Source organism: Anopheles darlingi, chromosome 3, assembly GCF_943734745.1.
Source record: "Anopheles darlingi chromosome 3, idAnoDarlMG_H_01, whole genome shotgun sequence".
NCBI classification, from domain to species: Eukaryota; Metazoa; Arthropoda; class Insecta; order Diptera; family Culicidae; genus Anopheles; species Anopheles darlingi.
Window position 1 is genome coordinate 54,202,755 of NC_064875.1, and position 27,159 is coordinate 54,229,913.

The window sequence follows — 27,159 nt, forward strand, 5'->3', positions numbered from 1 at the left end:
ACTAGTAGTAGTGCGGAGCGGACGTGTTCTCCGTGGCCTCTTCATTTTTCCGTGAAAAAACGTTTTTTTCGACGATGGTGGTGCGTGAAGGTGCGTGGAGTTTGCTGCTGGCCAAAAGTGAAGATTTCTGTTTTGGTTGATCACGAATTGCACGGCCTCGAGTCGCCTGATTTTCGGTCCTTGTCGTTGCCAACACGCGTACCCAGAAAATCACTCAGCACACGAGGCGGAACGACGGGGGTTTCCGCGTTGATTTGCGCAGCATAAGGCAATGGGAGAATTGAGCAAACAACGGGCCGTTCTTCTTCTCCGTGCTGCACAGCATCCGCGGCACCAACAGCAGCAAGAGCCAATTCCCAGTGCTGCAAGGACCGGTTGAAAAGGTTGTCGTCACAGGGAAGAAGAGGTTACTGAGCTGGTTTTTTTGTTTTTAGGTAGAAAAGAGAGCGAGCGAGCGAGATAGAAGTGAAGTGTGTGTGTGCGTGCGTGTAGAAAAATGATGAAAGAATCGAATTAAACGTAAAGCGAAAGTGAACCGCCGAATGGGGGAATACTTCGTTGTTGTTTTTCCAGTAACAGCTAGTAAGGTTTTCCACATCCCCCGATCTCGAGCGCGCGCGTCGGTGGCATTGGTGGCGGTAGTGTTGTGGCAATATCTTTCCAGCAAGTAGTAGAGTGAAATCCCCGTCTAGAAGGGTCCGGTGAGGGTGTCTCGGTCGGTGGTGATCCTTCGTCGCGTTTCAAGTGAGAATCGGTGGCGCCTCGCGGTAACGCTTTCTCCGCCTCCTCCTGCGAAAGAGAAAATCATTCACGACGACGTCAACGGCGGCGGTGATGACGACGGCGACGCGTGACGCGCGTTGTGCGTGAAGTCCAAGTAGCCTTCTTTGTGCGTTTGTGCGTGAGTGATTGATTGTGAGTGTAGTGTGTGGCGAGCACACAGTGCGGTGCGGTGTGTGCTATGGCCTATGGCCATCGGTGGGTTGCGAAGAAGCTCTAAATTTTATGTGAAGCCTCCCGTGTGGTCCCGATGAAAAACCGCGTCGACGTCGTCGTTAAACAAAGGTCGTCGCGATCACGGAATCCATCTCGGCTGCCCCGTTGTTCGTGATCCGCAAACCGCAAAACAGCCTCACAAATCGCGAATCGACGAACCAACCGATCCACACGCAGCACATATACATCTGCAGAGCTGCGGAAAAAAAATATCGGCGGTGCGTACGTGCGTACAAACAGGCAGACAAACAGGGGAGACCGAATATTCGACGGAGACAAGAGAGCGAGTAAGTGGTTCCCCCCGAGTGGCCGGATTGTGTCCGATGTAATTTCGATTCCGATTTTTGCAGCAGCGCCGGTAGTGTGTGGTCTGTTGCCCTCCTTCTCCCCTTGTGCGATTACTTCGTCCACCAACCCCAGCATCATGATGATGATGATCGTTCGTGGCGATGAAGATGGCGGTGGAAGCTCGAGCGAGCGAAGCAAAATGGTTGCCAGCGGCGGCGGCGGCTGCCTCCACCGGTGCGAGCAACAGCGCGCAACAGCGGTTGTGATGGCCACCTTGCCCTCCCACACCCAAACGCACCACGCACCACTCTGGTGTGCGTTTGAATGGGGGGCGGCAATGCATGAGAGCTGATGATGAGTTTGGGAATGTTCGGTGGGAGTGCGGATGGTGCGGCTGGGAATGGCGCCTCCAATACCGCGTTGTATGTGTGCGAGGGCTCACCAACGGTGGCAGCAGCAGTGACGACGACGGAGACGGCAACGGCCGTGAGGGTCGCGGTTTCATAACGCAGTCAGTTCGTCTGATTGCGTCGCCACCACCGCCGCTGCCTCCTAATCAGATGTCTCGGTTTGATAATTGGATTCGATTTCGAATCAATCAACCAATCGCATCATGACCCTGCGGTGCGGTGTTGCTGTTGGTTTTCTCTTTCTTCAATCATCCAAACTCATCATTAACCTTCTCAAGGAAAATCGTCGCACATAAGGGCAACAATCTGCGTTGTCCAGAGTTGTGTTGTCACATTTAGGGGGGGATTTGTACTACTGGCCCTGCAATGGTGTCACTAAAATGCAAATCATCTGCCCAAAAACAACCTCCCAAAATGCACATTCTGATTGCGAATGTTAAAATTCGCTGAACGGCGAAGCGCTCTGTAGAATCGCGAATCGCGCATTGTGTGATATGGCCGCGGCGCATCACAACATGTGTGCGTGTGTGTGCGTGTGTGTTCCGTCATCAATCATGAGTAGCAAAAACAGCATGGACAGATTAATGCGGCGAGGGTGATGCGCAATTTCACGTGCAAATATGGACCTACCACTGCGGGAGGAGGAGGCGGCTGTTGCCAACGCGGCACAGTTTGTTGCCGGCCGGGATCCGAGAGAGGCTGGGCAGCCCATGTCCTTCGATTTCACCTACCGCGGCTGGTTTCCATATGGTGGGGGACCGTTGGGTGTGCCAGGCGTATGGTGTGGGATTCATAACAATTTCTTAGTTTGAATAGCAAGCCGGTGTAAAAATATTTGATATTTGATAACAATTTGCCACTTCAATCCACTCGAGAAAGGTAAAGCAACTTCTTCAAACGGAAAAGGGATCTTTTTCGAGGTGACCTTCCGAGGACAATTATTTCTAATCCGTCGTCGTAGCTCATGCAGAAGCGAAAGATCTCGAGGAAAAAGGGGTCTTCCTTTGCTCTGCGCTGCGCTTCACTGCCTCTTCTAATTGCAATCAGCATCAGCAGCAGCAGCAGCAGTAGAAATTCCTTCCCATCCTTCGGTAGCAGAGGGTGAGCTTCGCAGTGTCACAGGTTCGTCGATCTTCGACCCACCACCAAGAGCACCAGAATGGAGCCACCGGTTCTCATTCTTGCGCGCGATTCATTCATGCATCGAGCGGCAACCGCGCACACAGCATCATCATCATCGTTCATGTTCGGCAAGGATTGATTCATCCTCTTAGTGTCCTGGCTCTCCCTCTCTCTCTCTCTTTTTCAGTCTATTTCTCTTTCTCTCCCGTCTATTACCGGATGCTGTGGAAATGGTCCTGCTTGTTAGCTACCACCCAGCCCTTCCCGGGCGCTAGGCGAGTGCTGTTGGTGTGCGTTTTGTTGTGGCCACGGCTTTCACTCGCTATTCGAGAGGAAAAGTCGAGCGGCCAGAAAAAACGGAAAAAAAGGAAAAACTCTCTAGCCAGCGAGTGAGCGAGCGAGCGAGTGAGCTAGTGTGATAACACACCCAAAACCCTAGTGGGTGGGGTGTGACTTCGAGTGTGTGTTGGTGTTGGTTGCTGGGAAAATGCTGTTGACCTTTGACGAGGTTTTCCTTTCGTCCTACCAGACTGGACCGTGTTCGGTTGTTAGCGGTCGCCCGGGTGTGTGTGTACGAAGGATGATCGATTCGGTGGTGTGTGTGTTCGCGCTGGTAGATTGCCGGGGAAAACCGGGACTCCCCCGCAACTCCTTTATGTTGGTGGTCGGTGGTTCTCTGGGACTCGCTCAATGTTTTGGATGCTCACATCGCATCTACTTGAGTGTGAGTATCCTCCAGTACATACACAGACCCACAAACACACATATAGTGAGTTTGGACCGGGGCTGGTTTTGAATGAAATTTCCCGAACCCGCATGTTGCGTTGGACATGGCACCGAAGTGACGCTGTAGTGGTATTGATAACACCCTCGCTCACCAATACATACGCGTGGGACTAGGATTGCCGGACCATTGCGACCATTATCCTTTTCGTAAGCCAGCCGGCATTCTAGAAAGGGGTTCTTGCTGCTTGTGTGTTGCTTGATAGCGAGACGCCATATAATATAAGCCAAGCATCGTAGGTGGAAACATGATAGCCACATATTCTTTCCTTCCGTCGAAATTTAAAATGACATTTCGAATCCTCCGACACGGCGACGGTGGTGCTCGAAATTCTATATTCCCTTGTCCGTCTCTGGCGTGCTCCTGATTACCTTTCGGACGGATTTAACACGTCTGCAGCGGCCACAGCCAGCCAGCCGTCCAACACCATCATCATCGTCGTCATCGTCATCGGGCCCGCTGCTTGGCCCCGGGTTCGTTTGGCTCGCCGTGTTCAAATGACCAAAATAGCCAGTGAGGACAGCCAGAAAACCGTCGTGCTTGTCTCTCGGTGTTTTCGATCACCACGTTCACGTAAACACCACGAAGCGGCGCCGCCCGCGGCTACGATGAGCACGTAGAATATTTTGAACCGGGTTTTGCGCGGCCGCTTGAGCGCGCCTGTCCCTCGGCTGCCAAACCAACACGAGATGGTCCCTGGGACAGGAAAGGAAGGCCGTCGTCTTCGTCGTCGTCGTCGTCGTCGTGGTGGCCGCTATTTCCTTCGAATTCTTTCGGTTACAAAACATGTTGTGAATTCGTCCGATTTCTCCTAGAAAGAAGGAAGAGCGAGGCGTTTTTACGGGTCTATTTGTAAGATAAGAAAATATCACATCTCTTATTCACTGTCGTTTGACTCTTGAGTTTGAAAATTAATGTCAAACCTCTTTGCCACCTCAAAAGCCTTTGTTTTATTGTCCAAAATTGGTAACTAATTGCGGGCCTTATGAAAGGTATCGTTTGATGGTAGAAATAGGCAAGAAGTAAACAGTTACGTCAGAATATAACTTTTTTGTAGCAGAAAAGTATCACTATAAAGTGCGAGAAGGGTCGTTAAATAAGTGACGCCGGAATGGGTAGCATTTCATTTGAAAACAAATCAACAATTAGTCTAAAATGTGGACTAATTGTGTAAAAATCTGTGTTCTGCATTCTGATTTGAAAAGCATAAGAATTTCCTTTCAAATTGATGCGTCTGGTTGGCCAAAAACAATCGTCAAAGATTTATGGGCCCACAGCTGGTACAGCTATTGGGCAGTTAATGTTTGGGATTATTTTTTAATGTCTTTCCTTTCGATGAATCTGCGTTCTGAATTCATTAGGCTTTGCATATCAATCACACACCCAAATTACGCTAAGATCTGGCAAAGAATTCTTCTTCCATCTGGACCCAGTGCTATTTGACGAATTGCTTTTTGATTAGGCAAAATCAAATATTTATGCTCCAGCTTATCTTTTATCAATTTTGCCATGGAACGCACACACACAAACTGACAGAGAATTCCATCCCGTAGTGTGGTGGTGTACTGAAGGCTCAGTAACGGTGTTCAGTTTCTTTCTTCTTAATACCCTTCGCGGGCTTCGCCAAGAGGTTTATCGGCAGGATATCCTCCTTCTTAATTTACATTTTTGGATATCGGGCAATCGGGGCCGGCCAAGGAGAAAGGTCGTTGCCAACGGCAAGAACATAGCGAAGCGGAGAGATACACGACGGCCCGGAATAAGGCATCGAGCAAGAAACAACGTCATCATTGTATATAGACTAACGACATCCTCTCCGAGGTGGGTTTCGGATTTTTTTTTATGGCTGGAGAAAAGAGAAATCGCGTCCGAGACCGAGGCGATCGCGAGCGGACTCACACCGTTGCCTTTATACATCCTGGAACAAGGTTTCTTGCTTGGGATTTTTTTTGGTTTTGTTACTGATTCTCTTATATTAAACCGTTTCCGCTGGAGTGTGTAATCTTGTGAGCGATCGTTCGTTCGTTCGTTCGTTCATGGTCATGTCCGTTCGTCCATGCGATATAAGGCCTTTTTCCATCTTAATCCAACCTTCCAATGAGCCGTGGTGTGGTGCGTTGTTTGATGAAGATTTTATTGATAAACTCTCTCGTGTGCCCGTTCGACCTTAGCCTTGTAGTGTTGTTTGCTGATCTAAGGTTCACGTTTTTTCTATGGCTCACTGGTAAATTCAAGGATAGTTGTCTTGTTGTCTAGTGATCGGTGCGATTAAGGGGTGACTATAGGCGGCTTAAATTGCAATAAATTTCAAAAGGTTGTTTAAATTTATCCTTTTTTACTGGGAACATTGCGTAAATTGGCATCATAATAGAGGAATGGATTTTGCAGGAGTAGATTCAAAGCAAGCTTCTGGACAACTTTAATAAGTAAGCCTATTGGAATAATACAAAAAAGCGTTTTGGGGGAAGCAACAATTTACACAAACTTTAAATTCTCTGGATTTTTACTCAAAGTTATTTACTGAAATTCTCGAATAAAATTAATATCAACTGATCTGCCCAAGTAGAGCTTTCCAATGAGTCAAATTTCGTCAGATGCAGATTAAATTGCTTCAAATGTATACATACACCATTCTACCTTGCATCGAATAGTTTTGATCCGTCAGTTCCAATAACTATAGCGAAATGCCCTCCAATCGATGGTCAGCTCGGAACTTTTCGTTCCCGTTTATTCTACACGCACCATCCGATCACGCCAGCTTATTGTCCACCTTTCCTTCTTGCTGTTGCTTCGCCGAATTCTCCCAGAAGTTAGTGCTGCTGCTGCTGCCGCTGCCAAGAATTCGCCATCATGCGCCGTGCGCGCTGCAGGGAGCGGCCTGGCGGTGGCCAGGCGATCGGCTGTCTGCTGCCAGCTGGTGCGGAACCAACAATCGCGAAGGGGATGGATGGTTCTCTCGCATGTACACTGTTCTCAGCCCGGTAATTCCACCTTTACCAAGGGCTTCGTCGATGGATGGGCGGATGATTGAGAGCAGCCAGCGCCTGTACACGTTCGCTCAAAGCAACCACCAACCATCCTTTGCTCTTGGCCCAGCCGCCGAGAACAAGAACATAAATAACCAGAGACGATAATTTTTGGATTTTACCGACGCCATTGGTTATGCGTGAGTGCGTATGATGATGATGATGATGATGATGATGATGTTGGCCAGAAGTCTCGCAAGCTAGAAGTCTTCATCAGACCAACAGAGAGAGAGAGAGAGCGTTCGATGTCTATACGAGTGGAAAGCCTATCCAATCTTCATTTCCCAGCATTCTTTTCCGGTGGTGAAGTTGAATGGTTTCCCGTGCCACGGCTCTGGAGTGTTGCTGCGCGTTGCTTATTGGGTTCGTTCATTGCCCGGACATCACTACCACCGCCAGCACTTCTGTTGCTGCTGCTGCTGCTGCTGCTCGATCCAAAGTACTTCCCGAATTTTCTCCATTTTCCGGTCCGGGAGTTGTTTAGAGAAGGAAGTTGAATGACTTCACGTGGGGCCGAAGTGTTCTTAGTGCCGGTTGCGTTGCGTGCTTTTGTTGCTCCGCAACTTTTCCATTGCGTCGCTTAACCCCACCCCATTTTCGACACCTGTCTTCCACTGACGATCATTAAAGTCGAAAAGTACGGATAGAGGCTCCAAATCCTGGTGTTTAATGGCATCCTCTCGCTCGACAAAAAGCAGGGCCATAGCTCTATCTACCTGCCATTTGGGATTAGGAAAAAAAACGAAGGTGTAAAAGCTAAAACCACCCGTCGCCTGTCGATGATATCGTGGTGAAACGATCGCTTTACGCGCGCGCGTACCACACGTTTGCGCGTTCCGGGCCCTCCGACAGCAAGGGGTCGCGGCGCGATCGCCCGATCTTCAGGACAGAAAAAGGGGGCACACTTTCTGCATCTGCCTCCGGGGGCCACGCAGCTTCACTCCCGGGAGGCGAAATGTAGGGGATGTTGTTGTTGTTGTTGTTGTTGTTGCAACGATTGTTGCCGGCATTATGGTGCTCTGCTCCAGTGAGCCGATAACGACCAGCCAGTCCGGCCGGCCAGCAGCCAGGTCACAGTCTCTGAAAGGAGGCCTACTTTTTGGCGGATGCGCTCCACGCCAATTGTGTGTGTGTGTGTGTGCGCGCAAGTCTGGTTGTAGTTTGAGGCCGCGCGACGAGCGCGATTGTTTTTATTTCCTCGCGAATCGCGTCGCTGCCGCGTCGAATGCCGAAGATGGGTGCGAGATTGCTGGTGTGCTCTTCTGTGGGCTGTGTGGCGCCTTTGTGACCTCTTTTTATCCCTCCATTCCCTCTGTTTCCCTCTCCATGCCTCCTGCTCTACACGGCGGTTACTTTTTTTTTTGTAGGCCAAACATGCCACGAAGCGCAGGGATAGGGTTTCTTTCCTTTCGGTTCGGTGCTAAAGAGCGAGGGAATGGTTAATGGTTGAATGGGTTCAAAGGGGGTTTTTTTCTTTTTCTGTGGCACCAGCAGCAGCAGCAGCAGCTGCCTCCAGTGGCGGCGTCCACTTCCGTCGTCGTCACTTATTTCTTTTCTTCTTCGTTATCGTTACTTGAATGGATCATATTTTCCTTTGCCTATTAGCTTCGTTTTTCGCTTTTTTTGGTTTTCTTTCTTTTCCAGCATAGTTTTCCGCAGCATAAACGCGCGCCGCGCCGCGAACAAAGCCAATCATTCTTATGGTGGCGTACTGACGAAAGGAGTTTTGTTTAAGTAAAGTTATATGTTCCGCGAGGTATTGTACGGCGGATGATGATGATGTTGGCAGAAACCGGAACAGAACAGAACATTCGGTTGGTTCTATGTCTTCAAGGCCACGGGGGTTGGTGTGCAGCATTGTATTCCGGAAAGTCAACCGACCGGGACGGCCGGGGCGTTCCGTTGCGTTGATCCAAAGCAATGTTTTGCTTTTGAATCCTTTTCTTGAGATGCTTCATGCGTTCCCCCCCCGTCCCTTGAAGACCAAATGCAGCGTATCGATCGGCGGCGGCGCTATCAAACGGTTTATGTGTGTGTGTCTTCTGTGGTGCCAGGAATTTAGCAGACAGGTCAGACATGCCAGCGAGCAGGACGAGTAGCCTCTGGACTCCACTCTGCGTTCGCTGCACAAGAGAACTCAAAGAGGCGACTCGATCATGGAAGCAAGGCACCCAGGCGAGGGGTGGGAATTTGGGTTAAATTTGACAGCTGTCAGAGTGGGAAATGGTATTTTTCGAAATGGCCAAAAGGGGCGCCCCCGTTGAGCAGTACCAACCGGGAGGGAGGCCTCTCAGGGGTGGGGAGTTTCTAGGTTGTGAATCGAAGTTTAGAATTACGCCAGCTGGCCTGGCCCCTTTCCTATGGTACCGCCGGAAAGGTGTTCCGCCATTCCGGGGCGTTGGGACCCAGTCTCCATTTCCTCGTCCTGTTCCTGACGCTCGTCCTGATCGCGTCGCTTTTTCGATGGTTTTTTTTTTTCTCTATGTTGCCAACTGCTAGTGTTGCTGCCCGCCCGCTGATCGCGATTCTAAATTAAGTGTTCGACGTTCGAGACTTTGTACGAAGTGTGGTAGGTTCTAAAAATATCTCTCCTTGCTTAATATTACGTATATTGCTGTGGGGACGGTTAAAATGGTGTATAGGTGAATGAGGAGGAGGCCGCCTGTCGAAATGTGTGTGTGTCTCCTTCGCACCTTTTGCAGGATTGTATTGGAATCCTGTGTTGCGCAACATAAGAACACTTTGTTTACTCAAACTTGGCCAGTTTGAAAGTTTGAAATTTTTACGCCACTTGGTCTTAACAATGATCTTCGGTGTCTTGTTTGAGGTGAGTTTACGTCAAACAGAACTCCCGTGAACCCTCCAAATGATGAAAGAATAAGTCATGACACGAAAGCAGTACCAGACTAGGGCACGGTGTACCGTTTGTTGTCGCCTCGCGCTCCACAGAAGAAGGTATCTCGGTGTCTCGACAGGAAAAGCTTGGGAGCGCTAAGCTTAAGCTCGAGCTTCGAATAGCGTTTACTATTGTAATAACTGCTGCTATGTTGAATATGCATCACTTCAGGATACCAGGGCATTGCAAATGGTGGCTGCAGCCGGCAGCAGGAATACGCATTAATCCAACAGGAAACGATGGTCTCCCTGGCATAAAGAAAGGTTCCATATATTGTAATGCGTTCATTCATTCGCCTTCTTCTCGGTCTTTTGTTTTCGGCTCTCCGTGCTCTCTAGAAGTCTCGGCCACAGCAACGTGACCCAACATCGCTTAGTTTGTGGTCACACTCCCTCCTTCCTCGGGGGGGATTAGTTCCCCATCCGTTGACCACCTTCGCAACACGTGAATGGTGGCTTCTATTGCTGCCTGGTGCAGGGGAACGTGAACTGGAACCCCCGCTTCTAGTGGAACCGGCTGCTGGATCACGTGGACCACCCGGAAGCGCTCTCTGGGGCTGCTGCTGCTGCTGAGGTGATTCCTTCTCCGACGGACGGACGGGGAGTGCATCTGTACTGAAGGTAGTTCAAGATGACTGCGCTGCGCTTTGTACCTTCTTCTTCATTTTGCATGAAAGAGGCAGAGAGTCCCATGTCCACCCGTGTGTGTGTGTGCGTGTGTGTGACCAACAGAGTAGTGCAATTTGATATGGAAAGCCAGGCCTCGAGGGAGGCGCCGCTCACCTCTCTTTTTAGCATATGAAGACGACGGCGACGACGCCTTGTGCAGAGCACGATGAATGGCGCTACTGCAACTCTCGCCTCTACTAGATCCAAGACGTTCGAGGTCCGAGGTGCAGCCCCAACTCCGTGTGGGGTGAACGGATGCAAAATGGACGATATCCCCAAGCAGCACACCATGGTGATGCGCCTCAACCGCAATCTCTTGCGAGTGAGCGAGCAACACGTTAATGTGCAATGTGCATGTGCGCGAACCGAAGAGGAGGAGCGTTTTTTTCATGTTTTTCTAAAAATAATTTTCCAATAAAAAGGCGCATGGTCGACCGGTCGGTCGGTTGGTCGGTCGGTTGGCCGAAGGTGCAAAAGTGAAAACCGGACCTCCGCGCCACACGGTGTATGGCAACAGCAGCAACAGCAACAGCAGCAGCGTTTATGCGGTTGCTGTGGGTGCGGATTCGTTGCATGCAGCAACATGTGCCTGATGCGGGGGGCAGTTCGTGCTGGTTTTAAAAGGAGGAGGAGGACGAGAAGCAGGAGGACGCAATGTGTATGGATCTCGTGCTATGATTAAGTGTAGCGCTGGTTCGAGGGGATGGCGCGGGGATACCAGAGGAGATGTTTATTCCATCGATTTTTGTTGTTTTTTTACCAAGTTTTATTTAAAACAGTGAGGGGGCATAGTGGTTGTTAGTCTTAGGTTGAGAGATGCTCGGATGGTATGTGGACTGTTGATCTTAGTATAATATTTTTGTTGGAACATGTGCTGCATTCGGTTTTATTATATTACTTCTTCCTTGGATGGAGAATTGTACAAAATTTGATGTAAGTGGCTTCCACTATGAAGGCTAATCCCCAAAAGGACCTCCAGGACGCCTTCTAGGCATGGAAGCACCGCTTTGAGTGGTTTTGGGGTATTTTATGGAATTAGTTTAATTACTTATGTAACGCATACTCATAACCAGCGCGTAATCAGCAAGATTGTCCGATTGAAATTGAGGTATTGTTTAGAACATGACAAGGTGACGTTGTTTCTACTTTACAAGCTGTTCCTGTACCTTAATGATGACTTCATCTAACTACCTACCCTCTGCAGAACTTCAGAGGAACTAACAGCCAGTTGCGTATAGGATCGAAACGGCCTTGGAAACTCCTTGGTTCCTTGGAAAGAAGGACCCGTTGGGTAGAGAGGAATCCGGAATCGTGCGTCCGTTTCTAAGGAGCTCAATTCCGACAAGTGTTTGTCGGTCTCAAACCTCAGCTCTCTCTCTCTTTCTCTGACACTACGAATTCCTTGCGGTATGTCCTATGATGGCTTTTCTACCAGCTACTACCAAGCGTGTACCTGTGTAATAGGAAGTTTCTTGTGGATAAAACATGGGAAACTGGGAAGCCCTATTTCGATTGACGTTGGAAGTGAACTGAAAACTTTTGCCTTTACCTCAACTTCCTACCAAGGCAACCAAACTCTCGGTGGTGACGTTCGTAGGGCTTTCTTCGGGGTATTCCGGTTTGTTGTTGAGCCGATGCGGTTGATGCTCAAAGTTCTTCAAACCTCGCAACTTGAATCCACGTTGTTGTTCTCGTTTGCCGCTCGGTGTCTCGGGGTGGCCATTCCAGGGGCTTCCAGGTCATCAGTTGGGCAATCTTTACATTGTAGACGCGTACAACTCCTCCGCGCTGCGGCTCTGGGGTTCAAAGTGTTGAAGTGTTACAGCATGTAAAAATGGCGAACCAAGCAAAACGCTCTACGCAGTGCCATATAATGGTGGTTATAACCTTGCCAGCATATGTGCCTTATGTTGCTGCTGTTGCTGCTCCAATTGAACTCTCCGGCTCCATGTTGGTGGTCCTTGTTTCCTGTCTCTCACTCTCTTGCCCCAAATGCCACCGCGTACTCCCTCTTCTTATCTCTTCGGGTTTGATGGTGGCCTTCCTTTATGTGGAGCAGATCGACCGTCTCGGGCGCCCGCCCCAAAAAAAAAAAACCAATCGGGAACGGAAGAGTGAAAGTCCTGTGCTTTGCGCTCGAATGCGAAGGAGAGAAGATGCCCTTTGGTGTCTTGCGAATTCAGCGGTTCCCAGCCACCCAGCCAGCCAGCCTGCCACTTCGTTCTCTCGAGACGCTTCGGCGCTCAGCTCATTGGTTTGATAGATTATCGTGAAGGCCGCCAACCTCCATCCACTCCATACTGGTCTGTGCTAGGCTGGGGGATGGCCTCAATTCTTCGTTTGATTTGTGACAACCTCACACACGCGCGTACAACATGCCGCAGAAAGGTCACACGGACCAAAAAGAAGGGGGCCATGGCGCCACCCACCCACATGATGGGTAGGGCCTTGGGCTTGGGCCCCGGGAACTCCATTATCTTTCGCAAGAAGACACATACAAAACACTCACTACCCGGCGGGGGGGATGCATTCGAGGTCAGACTACATTAGTGAGGCAAAGGAAGGGAAGGAGGCGGCGTCCCATATGCTAACTCCCCGCTGTGTCTGGCTGTGTGGGGTAGAGATGGAAAAAGATGATTTTTCCGGAGTCACTCTCGGTTAGTGGTGGCACCTCCCACTACAACAACAACATGCACAAATGGATAGCACAAAACGCGGCAAAGTAAAAAGCGCTGTTTGTGGGACCGGGAGTGGCCATTCCTTCAGGCTTGTGAGGTGCACCTCACAACTGAGCCAAAGGCAGAGTGATCAATTAGACGCATGAGGTGGAGTGTTGCTGAATATACGTAACATATGTAAGGCTACTGGTTCTTCCTGGTTGGTGAGGACCACGATCATCTACAAAAGCCGACGGGAGGATATCCGTGATAGTATAGCTTTCGGCTGCAAATGTTAAATTTTTTCCAAGAAACAGCGTTGGTTTCTACGAAAAAAAGGAGGTTGTTTTCCATTTTAGCATGGCGTGTTGTCATGTGGTAGGCGCTGGCATGTCGGCATGTTGTTTTCGCCGCGTCCCGGGAAAAGCAATAATTAGATCTGCGGGTGCCTTCACTCAGGAGCAGATGCGGGGGCGCCATGGGGACGAAAATGGGTTACCAACGACCAAGGGGATCGTCCCTCTGTCGTTGCCATCGCCACATCACGATGGGCGAAGGTGTGGTGTAGAAGGACAGAAGAAGGTAGCATTAGAGACTGGTACTAATCCCTTAGTGCCTATGCCAGTGTAGCCTTCGTCGTCGTCGTTGTTGTTATTCTAAGCATTCCACATCAATCATTGTGGTCAGTGGTTGGGATATGTTGTGACAGTTTGTCAATGTTTGATGACCAATCATTTAAACGCTGACTAACCTCTAATCGCTTGTTGTTTTTATTTATTCTGTTCTAATACGTTTCTTGCTATTTTCTTTTTAGGTAAGCATAGCATGGTCCTGTAACGCGCGCCCACACCGGGAGAGGGACGACAAGCGACGAAGAGCGAGAGAGAAAGGGAGAAAGAGAAAGAGAGAGGGCCACAGAAATCTAACAGATCCGTTTTTCCTAATCAACCCTGGTATCGCACAAAACCGCCACAATTTTGGAGGTATTGTCAGGTAAGCGAAAACCAAGATGAAAAAAATGCAATTCAATCCCGTTTCGTTTTTCCTTTTTTCCGCTTCAGTTCACTAAAGGGAATGTGTGAGTGTGTGTTTGTTATGTAGACGGTGACGATCACAGTTATGATTTCGAGACCTTCAACATCAAGCATGAGGAGGCACGTCATTGGAGTTAATCATTGAGTTCAGTACGTGGCTTCGGTCGTCTTATGCTGGCTGTTGCTGTTTCTCTTCAAACACAATTTCCACATGACTGTTCTCTTGACAAAACAGTAGCACATATCAGAAGTTCTAAAGCTCGTACTGTTGCCAATACTACCTTTAGTGTTTATTACGGTCTAGCCTTGAGACACGCACTACAGAACCTCTTGAAAGAGTCGGTGCTCAGAATCTAGAGAAGTCGTCCCCCAACTTTGCACACTCAGACCCGGGGGGACAATCGGCTATCATGATCGAGTATTCTCGATCCCATGTCGGGGTCCCAGGTAGCCAGTGTCGCCGCCTGTGCACGCTGAAATGGAACCGGCTGGCTGGCTGGTTGACCACAAAACAGACGCAAACAACAAAAAAAAAAAAAACAACCACTCATCGAGACAACACCAGTCCTTCGATGGCATTCGATGGCAAACGTCATTCGCCTTGAAATGTCATGCCAACTCCTCCGTGCGCTCCGTGCAGTGTGGTGCGCACGTGTGTATGTGATGACAGTGTATTCCTGCTTTCGGAACCCCCTACGGTCGATCTACGAGCCTTGAAGAAGCCAAGCCAATTTGGAGGAGAGTGCGCCCGCGACCATTTTGGTGGTCGACGACGGCACGTTTGAGACTTGACGTGCGTAGGCACCACCGACCAGTAAGCCACTTCTCACTCGACGCTCCCTCGCTCACTCACTATCTGTGTATTTGTGTCCGTAATGGATGGTTCTGAGCACACACAGCAACAGAGCCCGGGGGCCTATACCTAGTGTTTCGTCGCGCATATGGTGTAGTGCGATCGTGCTCTGCTACCTCACCCTTCTTCGGCTGCTCGCACGGTCGAGAGGGGTGGGCAGGTTTATTAAATTTCATTTACTTGTTTACCTTCTAATCGAACTTTGGAGCGTTCGACCCCAACGTGACAAACCTGATGTTGCCTTTTGCTTCTGCCGTTGCTACTATATCCGATTCGAACAGGTGACGTCGATCCACCGCTCCAAGTCCAAGCTCGAACACAGTCACATGATGATGATGTGTTGATGGCGGCGGCGGTGGTGGCGCCGCCAGTTTCTCGTCCGGTTGTTTTTGAAGCACAGTTGAAGCCACTGCTGGCCGAATAAAACTATTGGAATAGAGCATTTTGATTGGGAAACAAATATAATTACACGGATAATAAGGAAGGTTCGTTGCATTTCGAGTCTTGGACAAGGGACTCCGAACGGGGACGACTGTTAATGTCACCCGGCAGTGTCGCTGTTTGTTGATGCAATGCCGCTTGTCACGATGTTTGTCCTCAATTCGGCGTTAATCCGTCAGGTGTTTGCGTAACACGGTGGTTTGACACGATTGATGTTGGCCCTACGCTCTTCTGCGTCGCACGCGACCAACAATCGGAGTGAGGTGGATTAGTTGTGGATCAACTAATCGATGCAGGGTGGCTGAGGTGGGTCTGTCTGTAGTCTCTTCCATACAAGATTGATCGATCCCCGATCGCGCCCCCTGTTCTGCTTGTTACAGCTCAAATATCCTATGGCCAGGGTTTGGGCTAACGAACAAACGAAATTTCGATCTTTTGCCTACGAAATACCTACGACCTGGGGGCGTGTGCGTGTGTGATGAGCGAAATGAAATACAACACGTCGCCGTTGGCATTGCGTTACTCGAATGTAATTATTCGCCGAAAACCCGAACCAGCGCGGATCAGGACCCGGGGACTCTCTGTTCCCCTTCACCACCGGTTTCGCATAATCCTGTTAGGCGAGCAGGCCGGTGGGGCATGGTTGATTCGGTTTCGCTCTATCGTCGGTCGGTTTTTTGGTTTTGGTACCGTTTGCCCTTCCCCCGGGCTGGAGATTGTTGTTTTTGGGGACCGTAAACGGTGGACGAAAGGGTCCATCCAATGGCGGCACGGTTTAGTGCCAACATGGCGCATACCCTGCTTCGCCAAGCCGCTTACGGCGATGGGTGGTTCTGTTGTTTGTTCTTAAACCTGGCCCAGTAGTGCCAATAGAGACGCAGTTTGCGCTGTGTGTGCGTTTGCGTTTGTTTGTTGGATTGGCGATTACAAGTAGCTTGGGTGAGTTTGCCGTTAATGGTTTACGTTAATTCGACTATAAAAAGGCACACAGTTTTGCCCATTTGTTGTTGTCGGAAAAGTAGTGAAGCAATATGAATAATATATTAGCGAATGGTATATTAAGTTACCATACTTGCAATTGTGAAAAAATCAATAAGTGTGTTTTGTGGTCCTCATCATTTGGGGGGCTACATTATCTGCGGTGTAAAAAAGTAATGTTTTTGCTATTTTGAAGAAGGATAACCAGGAATTGTATAAATTTGAGTAAAAACTCTTAGACAAAGTGCTCAAGGTTTCAAAACAATCGAATCGTTTTTTTTTATTTGCTACTGATTTGAATTTTGAGAAAATTACTTTGAAGCTCGAAGGTAAGCTGTAGTAATACTTTGTTTAATCTCACAGACGGTCGAAATATCCCAAAAAAAATTCTTGATTGCTAGGGAAAACGATTAAAATAAATTCCACAACAAATATTAAATACGCCTTCCCTTTACGTTATTTTTTATGTTTTTTTCTCAAATGTCCTTCCACGGGTCGTAAATTGATAAGAAAGATTGTGGCGCACATTGGTGTACAGCGTTGGTGGAACCATTGACACAAAAAAACCCGTTTTATTTTATGTTTTTAAATGTCACCGCACATGATGTTTGCTCGTTAATAATGAACACCCCGCCCTATCTGGCTGCCTGGTGGTTGTTGTTGTTGTTGTTGTTGTTGTAGTTGCGGGCAGGCTAAAAGATAATCCACATTAAGTGCAATCGCGTTGACCGAACGAATGACTCAAACAGTGCCAGATCCGTTTGCGATGCATGGTCCCAACTCTCCAGGTCCTGTGAGGGCATAAAAAAGTCGCCATTTTTTTTCTGCTTCCTACGTCGCAACGCAAATGCCACCGAGACGTGCTCGTTTGGTGCGGAAGCAGCAGCTTTTTTATGCAGAAATCTTTCTCAGCCATCTTTTCATCAACAATAAAACCCGACTTCTACCTTAACGGCGCGCTCCGCAGGCATTATTTTGCCAAGCCAAAAAGGTCAGAACAACCGACCGACCGACCGACCGGCCGGCCGGCCGGCCAACGCGCCAGCCATCCAGTGCGTCAATATGTCACGAGCTCTCCTTGGATTTAACGACGAATTTTCGTAAAGGGGTTCTCGAGGAACGCAAAACTCGCGACCAAGCTTCAAACTCGTCGTTAAAACCCTCGTCGCAAGGATATCGCGCACATTTCGCAAACGATGAAAGGGACAAATCACCTCCCTTTTTCGATCTCTCTTTCTCTCTCCCTCCGTGCAACCGGGTGACTCACTAACGGTTTTCCCTCCAATTTTCCTTAACCGCCGTCACCAACCAAACGGCTAAGCGGCCAAGCGCCAGCAACAGCAGGCGGCGACGTGGCAAACACAAAGAGAGTGCCAGCAGAGCACCAAATTTGGGCTTCACATTTGTGTGTGTGATTGAGTGTGTGAGTTGGATGAAAGCCGGAAAAACCCAGCACCATAACCGGTTCTAGAACCCCTTCCTCATCATCAACATCTTTTTCCCCGGGGCTGAGGTGGGCTTCGGGTTTTCCGGGTTCGCTGTTCGCTCAGGCGGGCCACCTTTCAGGCGGCCAAACATTTCCATGACTCACAGCCGGCCAACCAGCGCAGCAACGTGTGCCAACACGTCTGCACACACAACGCACAAATACACAGAGACGTACGTCGACCGGCACCACCGCGCGTCTGCTGTGAGAAGTTGGGGAAAACACATTACCATTGTGGTGTCGCCGTTGCTGGTGTGGTGGTGGTGGTGGTGCTGACGATGCCGTCTTGGAAAATCTATCCTCTTTTTCTTCTTCTTCTTCTTCTTGGGGGCGCCTTGAGGGAGCTATGTATTTTGTGAGGGGTAGTAGTGTTAGTGGTGATGAGCAGCCGTCGCCGCCAGTTCGCCTGTTCGTTCAGTTTATCGCGCGTCGTCGCCAAGACAATGGGAATTTTCCGGGCCCCCAACCCGAATGACGTCAACCGGTGGGGTGAAATATTCCTGGGAAAAGCGCTTGTGGTGCTGCTGCTGCTGCTTTGTGTGTGTGTGTGTGTGTATGTGTGTGACACCGGCCGCATGAGGCCGCAATCGTCGGGAACACAATGATTACCACCACACCGTGGCTTGTTGGGGATCACGAACGGAATTGGGATGATGAGCTGGGAGGCCTATTGCCCCGAAGGATGCGGACACTCGGCCCGTAACAAAGGGAAAAAACCCGCGGAAAATGGGTTCTTTGTTTGCTTGCCCCAGGGAAGCAAGCGCTTCTCTCTCTCTCTGTGGCTTATGGCAGGGAAAACCAGGGAGCTTTCCTCGAATTACTTCAAATGAGAGAATGGGGTGGAGAGAGAGAGCCGGGCCGGGAGGGGGTGTACCGTCGTTATCACTGGAAGGATGGAGGGAAAGAACTGGTCGCGACAGAAAGAAAAACAAACAAATCAACCGTGTAAAAAGGAAAATTTCCAAACCGCGCGGATCACAACTCAATAGCCGTGGCCACACGGGGCGAAAATTTGCGCGCAAACGAAAAAATTAATGTCAAAACGGTTTCGCTTAACCCTTACACGCTGTCAAACTTTTATACGTCCGCGGACTTTTTCGCTGAACCCTTGACGCTATCGAACGCTTTATTTACGAAAATGTAGGTTCTTTTCGTATTGTTTTTGCATTTTTAATATAAATATAACAGCAACAGCAACAATATCGTTAAAAACTGCAAAATTTATTCGGAAATCAACTTCAGCGGCCAAAACACAGATGAAAACAATACGTTTGACATTTCGGCATAAATTTTCGGGTTTTTACCCCTGCCACACGAAGCGAAAACATTTTGGCATTAATGTGCAAATTTGCGCGCAAATTTTCGCCCCGTGTGGCCACGGCTAATACCGCTACGCAGCAGGCGGTTGCGGGGCGTTTCCGCGAGGAGGGAGAGGGGGGTGGGTTGTTTTTTCCAGCGATATTGATCAACTTGTAACCGATGTTGCATCAATACCATCGGGGGTTTTCTGTGTTTCGCGCGAAAACGGTGGAAAATCCTTCTTTTAATTGGAAATCAATGTTTTCAGTTCGTGTCACAAACAAAAAATAAATCCAGAGAGAGAGTGAAAAAAAAACAAATTTCTGCTCGACTTTTGCTGAACCCTTTTTTGTGGTTCTCTTTCCCATGGGATTGGGTCATCCGCTGCTCTCTTTCTCTAATGCACTTGGTATGTTGGCAACGTTTTATCTCTTCGCTAAATGGGTCGCTGTTGTGTGTGGCGTACGGGGCTGGCAGTGATTGCAGCAACAGCAGCAGCAGGACGTTGGTACGATCACCACGTAGCGCGCGGGTTTATCATTAGCAATTGGAATTACTTCTGGTGGTTGTTGGCGCAGCGTTGGTGCTGTTGTTTAATGTTGCCAATGTGTTGTGTGTGTGTGTGATGTTTGTAACAGCCACAGTACCGCGTGAGTGATTTGCCCACCCCTCGGGGTGTTTCATTTGGTTTTTCCTCCCATTTTCCGATGCAAATAAGTATTGCGGAACGATTTTCCCATCACGTACACGCACGAATGGTGTCGTACGTTCCCTGGCTGTCCCGTGGATCAAGTGAAAACAGACAAACTGATACGTCCAATTGCACGTTTGTGATTGAGTGACGGCGTGTGTGTGCGTGCATATGGTAGGGGTTCCCATGTGGAGGTGAAACGTTGTCCGTGTCATGCAGCTCATGCCTACAATGTAGTTAAATGTTTCGAATGTTTTTATGATCCTTCCAAGTGATACGAAGGAGGCAAGATGAGCATTGGACGCGCGACAATGTAGTATGTGAATCCTCGCGTAAATGCAACTCGAATGGAGTGCCGCTGGTGGCAGCAGGATGATGGTTGATTCCTTCTTTTACATTCCCTCCCGTTGGACTACGATGGCGTGTGTTCAATGGGTAAATCCAATTTGGTGTAACGGATTTGCACGAAATCAGTCCAAAGTCCAAAGTATATCAAAAGACAACCGGCGGCACGCACAGGCCAGAGGTATTACTTTTCAGGGGAGTTTTACGAGACACAAAATCTGCCACTTTTGCTGCTACTAATCTTTCTATGTCCGGTCTAGTTTTATCGAATTAAAATGAATGTCGTAACATACGTATATGGGTTCAATATACGCTTCGTGGGACGCGTTATGTCTAGCGTGGTGCCGAAATGGCGGATGCCACGGATTATAGAGCCAAAGGACTTCCGTTTTGACTAGCGTGTGCTGCTGCTAGCGGGAATAAGCTCTAGCCTAGTCCATGACCATGCTAGTCGCTAATCGCATTAAATGGTTCTTTATCTGCTTAGTAAGTATGCATTCGATTTCAAAACATATGCTGCGCATGTTCGTTTTCTTGGAAATGTATTGAGCAAACGGGATTGACTGCGGCGTCTGGTTAGGGGGAACGTTGGACAAGGTTCTTTCGGTTGAGCTGAGGTCAGTGATATTTCGGGAGGTGTTTAATGAAAAGCGCCTGTCCGAAGTACAAAGTTTTTTTCAATCCTAGTTTTAATACACACAACCAAAACATATTTTTGACTAGATCTACATTTTTCATTTACCCCTATTTTCATGACATTTCAAACACTTCGTTCATCCCTCAGGTCCTGATTGATATTGGTTATGCATGTTGTTGTGATTGTGACACATTTCTTAGGGTAAAAGCGAACATTACTTAGGGTAAAAGCAAACATTCATAAAGAATATAAAACTAATCAGTGAAGAAGAGAATATTTAAACAATTTCTTCTCCAAATGTGCTCATGATTTCCCTGCATATAACATGAACCTTCTAATATCGCGATGCAAAATGGTTTTGGCTAACAATAATACGATGTCCCATAATACGATGATTTACTGTTTTGGTCTCTCGGCAAGACTATTCGGTGTTCAAATCAACTTTAACGCACCGTACCACATCCAAATCGTAGCCCTAATGATCAGGAAAGCAAACCTTATAGTGTTTTCAACTGCGCTACCACGTTAGTCAGTCCAAACCCTGGCACAAACGGACTTCTATTTTTAAGGAATCGACTTCTACCACAAACCATCCACTCCCACGCATATCGACGTTGGTGTGAGTTCGTTTGCGAGATGCTTGTCAGTGCGTCTTATTTGGTGGTTTCAAGGAGCACCTGAAACATTTTTTTCCAACGAAAGTTGTTTCTTTTACGCCCCGCTATCAGGATTCCATATTATATCTAACAACATGAGCGCCACCGATCGCCTATTTACTCACTTCGATCGATGTTCCGAGCTGCTAGCTTCATTGAAACGAAACGTTTGCTGCTACTTTTACCTAACTGACCCTTCTCCTCCCCGAATGGTCATCATTACTTCCGGATAACGATTATTAATCGACGTCATTCGTTAAAGGGTGTGTAAAAGGGTTACGCACACCGCACCGCACCACAGGATAAAGGATGTTATGAAGGGGTTGAACCGCTCACCGCTCGCCTTCCCCCCCCAAAAACCAATGGGAGCGGGTACCCAATTCCTGCGGTCTCCGTTTCATCGGAAAACGATAATGATAAATAGATGAAATGGTGCGGGGTCACCATTTATCACCGAGGCGCTCACTGGCGCCGGTTTTTGTGGTATCCCTAGCTAGCTTATAAAAATGAGGTTTCCAACGAAAACGAGGAAATGCGTTCGTATGTCTTCGGCTTACGGGAGCTCGCCATAAGGACAAATGGCGTTTTGTGCGGTGCCCAACATCGTGAGCGAGATAGTGGAAGGTTTTTCTTTTTTTCAGGGGGGTGCGTTAAGCAGTTTTTGAAGCATTGAAATGAGCTGCTTGCTGCTGCTGCTGCTGCTGGAGAACGATGGGGCGGTATTTATCATGTGAAGAAAGACCAGTCTTCGGCCAGTCTTCGGTCAGTGTTGACCTTTCTCATAAATCACAGTTTACACAATAGGCCAGCCATAAGCCTGGCGTTAGTCGAAGAAGAAAGCAGCACCGTTTGCTCTCGACACATCGCTCTCTAGTGATCAAAGTGATTTGGCCATGTGCTGCCGTGCGTCCTTGACTATTCGGCCAACGGGATGAGTGATGAGTCTGCTCCCAAGAGCTAGCCTGAGACACACTGAGGAGGAGTGTGTCCTTCACGCGCCCCCTTCTCGACATTAATGAGCGGAATGCTTTCATGGAAATTCGATAACGTAACGCCGATGCTCCTCGATTCCGTTTCCGAACGCGTTGCCCCCTGGCCATATATAACGCTCACGTTGGCTCTGGCCGTTGTTGAAAAAACGGGGACCACCGGGATGTCCTTCGGACGGTAATTGTATCGCGTTGCGTTGCGTCTCCCAAACGAAATATGACGTCCAGGCGTGCCGGCAGAGGCGTGATGTAATCGAAATCCAAATATCTTATGACCAAGGTAGGAACATAGTACACAACGAACGAGAAAACATGATTGTGTGCGCGCGTGTGTGTGTGTGTTGTTCGGTGTTGTTGTTGTTGTTGCTGGGCTGCGTTCAGAAGCTGGCCGTGTGTCAACCAGGGATTGATTGTGTAACGATGGTTTCCTTCAATTACACGCCGCCTGTTCAATGTCCTTCCTTCAACCGTTTCTCGCAGTTCTCGCAAATTCCCCGTTGATTGACGGTGGAATTCGATATGGAGACGGGACGGGACCTTGCGAGATACCATCCATCCGACAACCGACAAGCACCTGGCCTGACGACAACACATCCCTCTTCTCGGAAGGAGGATCCTTTGGTGTCATGGTTGAAGGATGGTGCGGGTCGGTAGCCTCCCTCTCCCCACTCTCCTGGTAGAGGAGTGCAAGGTTACATGCACTTGTTGCGCAATAGCGCACCTCCGCTGCTGCTCGGACGCCGGAGCCTTTTTGCTTCAAGGTGTAACAACCACCACATCTCAAGGTAACGTTCGTTCGCGAGCGTAGAGCGAGTGGCAGGCAGACAGACAGGCCAGGCCCCTGAGGTCAGGAAGTGGGCAGGAAATTAGAGTCTGTATTTCCCACAACCAGGGGGGGCTCACCACCAGGGTTGGCGCTTGGCCGTCGCAAACAGTTGGTGTGGAAGGCGCAGGACTCTGGATTCCTCTGGAGCGCGCTATGAAGCTTTTTACCGGTGATTGGTAGGTGGGTGTGTTCGTGCTCGGAACACTTTCGCACGAAAGGCCTTGCTTCGTCCTCGTCCTCCTCTCCCTCGCTTGACCTGTGCCTGCGCGTTGGGAAAAGCTCTACTTCCTGCCCTGGCCAGCAGGCCCTGGCGCCTGGCCCTGGCGCCTGGCTGATGTGTGTGTTGCTAGTAGGTCTTCCCTCCCAGGAACCTGCTGCTACTAAATGAACTTGTTTGTGAGTTACTGGCATGGGCGAGAAGAAGCAGGTGAAGGCGAGGAAATGGTGGCGCGAAGCGGCAGCGGCGTGTAAATGTAATTTTCTCCGGTATGAATTCTATTTTTATGCTATCCTCTTCCACCGCTTCCTTGCGTTTGCTCATCAGCGTTCGCTCACGTATTGCCAGCGAACAGGAGGAACAGCTCTACCATCTGCAAAGTGCGGCGGAAGTGAACAAATGTTGGATGAAAGAAGGACAGAGTCAGGGAGTGGGGCAGAGCGAGCGCAGGGAAATGAAAATCCCAGCAAAAGAAAAACAATATTTGGTTCAATTTCCTATGAATAATTCAATACCGTGCCCACGGATTGAAGATCGAAGAGCGCGCCAACCAAGAAGAAGCGGTGGTGGTGGCAGGACTTTTCCAGCCGGAACGGAACGACCGGTTTTTCGCCGCTCTTGTTGTGCTCTTCTCGCGCCGCGCGGCGACGATGTCAATCATTGATTTCTAAATGACTCTCGCCGGCGACGACGGTCATGTGCTGCTGCGTACGGCGCACAACACTCCACGGTTTGCAGCATAAATTATTAATTATTAGACATGTTTGTTGGTCGCGCGGCGCCGTACATGCTGTGTGGCCACATTATTAGCAGGTGGTGGTGGTGTCGTTGATGGAGTCGTTTAAAAGTCTAATCTTTCGCACCACCAGAAAACGACACGCACCCCCCGGCGACGGGAGAGAGACAATAGAGTGAGAGTGTGGGTCGTTGTTGATTCGTGCTACTCAATTTTTGGTGGCGCCGTGCCGTGGAAGCATTGTGACGCACGGACTGTGTGGCCGGCCGGCCAGCCGAACGCACCGATCTCTACGCCCATTCCGATTTGCTTAACATTTTGATGCCCCTTGTCTCCGTGTGGCGTGGCGGGGTTGCAATGCCTGCCTGCTGCAACCTTGTGGCTTGTGCGATTGCACGGCGGAGGCGAGTGCGGCAATGAATTGCACATTATTGGGCGGCGGCGGCCCCCCTGCTGACAGTAGTGCAATTGACGGTCGGCTCTGTTGTGTATTGCTGGTCAACAAGCAGCCCGTTGATGGTGGTGGTGGTGGTGGTTGTGGGTGGCCATTTGGCACGAGGCGAATTTCGAAGATCACCGTCAGCAGAGTCAATCGATCGACGGTTTCGATGGACCGTCATCATCAATCAGTCCAGTGGAATGATGATGATGATTTGGCTCTATTGAATCTCGGTGCGCCCCGGGAGTGATCGTAGCGTTGACGCAATTGATTTTGCTTCGATATTCCAATATGGACTTCCTTTAGGCTACATCTCTGCTTAAGTAGAGAAGGAATTTGACGTGAGCCATTTTGCATGATCGTTGTTTTGACGAAACAGTCAATTTTGATACATTTTCGAGGATAAGATATATGGTTGCAACGTTTGAAGGATCTTTGGTATAGATTTGTAGGAATAACACATAAGAAAACAGTCATTGGAGCTTTCATTAGAGCATCATTGTTTTCATTAAATTAATGCCTGGATTGTGATGTCATATGTACGATTTTTTTTAAATTGTACTTATTAATATGAAAATCTTTCAATATATTTCATAACAATCCTCCAACGTTACGCTTTTAATGAAATTCAACCAAAATTTTCTGACGATGAAACCGGTTGATGCAACATCTTGTATATTTGATTTATTTCTGAAATTCCCTGAGATGCACTGCGACTTCAACTTTTCGTAACATTTGACACAATATTATTTAACCGTTAATCTTTTTGGAACCAAAAAATAAAATGGAATACGTAAGTATTCCGCCCTCCGCTGAAAGCAATCAGCAGTCCAATGATGCCCGATCGTATAGGACACATGGATGGGCCACCAAAAGGTGATTAGCGAGTCATCTCAGTCCTCACTCCTTTAAGTGTGACCATACATGGCGTTCGCACTCAGGATTGCCTACGCACCGTTTCTCAATTTTATGACCTCCATCACCATATAGTGATCACCAGCGCTGTGGGGACCGCAGCACGTCACAAAGCTGAAGCGATGCTCTCCTTGGCCCTTTGCATCCTTTTATTGATAGCCCGCGATGCCAGCGGGCTTGCTTAGTTAATTTGTCACGATTCACAGTCTAATGTCTTTGTGTGTGCGTGTGTGTGTATGTGTGTTTGTAGTCGTCGTCTCCGATTACGGCCTACCGTGTAGGCAGTCCTTGACTCACTGATTCCGATCTATACCACCCCGCCCCGCCCCGGATTGTGGTGAAACACTCCACAAGGGGGATTGAACCGCAACCGACGATATCGAGTCGATCACTCGGTCCTGTGGGAGTGCCACTCGTCCAGAGATGAGATCACAACCAGGGGCACGATCCGTAGCGCGACGCCCATTGCTCGATTCGAAAGTCAAATGCAACCCCCGTGATCAGAGGCCGCGCGGTATCGTCATCCGACGGGGTAACCTTCGCATTCGAAGCCGGTTTGAAGCAGGCGCAAGAGGGTAGGACGCTAGCCATGAGCAGCACGCTACCTCCACGGGAAAGGAAGTGAAGGTTTCTCGTCGGATCGGGATCACGGGAACCCATTCTCTTCGTACCAACAAGTGTCCCATTTTGTAGTAAAACGTTCCCGGTCTCCTCGTCTCGAACGACGTGCCGCCTATTCCCGGTTCTTGGTGCGTTGGAGTCTCTACCGAATCGCTCGGAACAGCAGACGCAGGCAAGCGAGTGTAGCTGCTAGTCTCCGGGAAAAGACAAACAAACAGATTGTCGGCGGCAGGGCGGGGATAATTGTGTCACTTGAAGCGAAGAAAGCAGGGCTCAGCATTCGACGGGGCAGACACGCGATCGCTCACGCCCCGATCGAGGGCTCGCCGCTGCAGTGGTGTTTGAATTGATGATCGCAGACAAACGTTGTAACCATTTCTCCGTTCTTTCTCCGTGGCCTAAGCCTCTGGAAGCTGCTGTGTCTCGTCTGGTCGTTTACTCTCTCTCTTGAAGCTCGACAATTGCGACTGATGGCGACACCTTTTTTTCCTCTGTGTGTGGCGCCTACAACGCTTTCCCGGGGAGGAAATGGAAGAAATAGACGAGACCGCTCAGAGACGATCTCCGTTTGCAATTGGATGGGCTGTGTTGGGAAAAGCGCCTTTCTTGGCACAGTTTCTTAGTTTCTTTTTTACTCTCCGTCGCTGGCCGAATTCCGTTAACCGTTAGTGTGTTCTGGTTGCTAAACTATCATACCGAGGCCTCTCATTGTAGCTTCTTCTTTGTTTCGGCTACTCATACCAGTTGTGGTTTGTGTTCAGTATCGTTTTTTTTTTCAACAAATCATAAACGCAATCACCAACTCTTATCAAAGAGGTAGCCTTAGGAGGACAGATCCATCGCCGGCAGTCTATGATTTGTTGCTCAAGACATGATAACGGTGGCATGGCGGGTCTGTCCTATTTGGTGCTTCCATTCTCAAAGAAACTTCATTATCTGCCTGGTGTCTGGTGTGTTAGTGCAAGACGAAAGAAGAAACAAACAACGCACCGCCCTGTCGTCTGTGTTTGATTCACGCGGCGAACGGCAGCAGCGTCACTAAAACAAATAATAAAAGCATTAAAATCCAGTGCGTAACTAGCGCGCGCGCCCATTCCGGAGCATCCCAGGCTTTGATCTCATGCTCGCGATCGGCGATCCTCGGCTCCA

General features: G+C 49.1%; 2 protein-coding genes across 11 annotated transcripts in view; one reads left to right on the plus strand and one right to left on the minus strand.

Moving 5' to 3' along the window:
• The window catches only part of LOC125955051 (clavesin-1-like), a 165,475-nt gene that overhangs the window by 46,513 nt on the left and 91,803 nt on the right, over positions 1–27,159 (minus strand). The window lies entirely within an intron of this gene.
• LOC125954965 (transcriptional regulator ovo-like) overlaps positions 1–27,159 on the plus strand; it is a 63,200-nt gene that overhangs the window by 1,046 nt on the left and 34,995 nt on the right. For 3 of the 10 annotated variants that reach the window (XM_049685701.1, XM_049685709.1, XM_049685702.1), the window contains exons 1-2: positions 38–1,283; positions 13,662–13,840. The exons of 1 other annotated variant lie outside the window; for it this stretch is intronic. The gene's annotated coding sequence lies outside the window, so the exon portion shown is untranslated. Of the gene's footprint in view, positions 1–3; positions 1,284–13,661; positions 13,841–27,159 lie in introns of those variants that run through there. 6 more of the 10 variants (XM_049685710.1, XM_049685711.1, XM_049685703.1 and 3 more) reach the window with 5 other exon arrangements.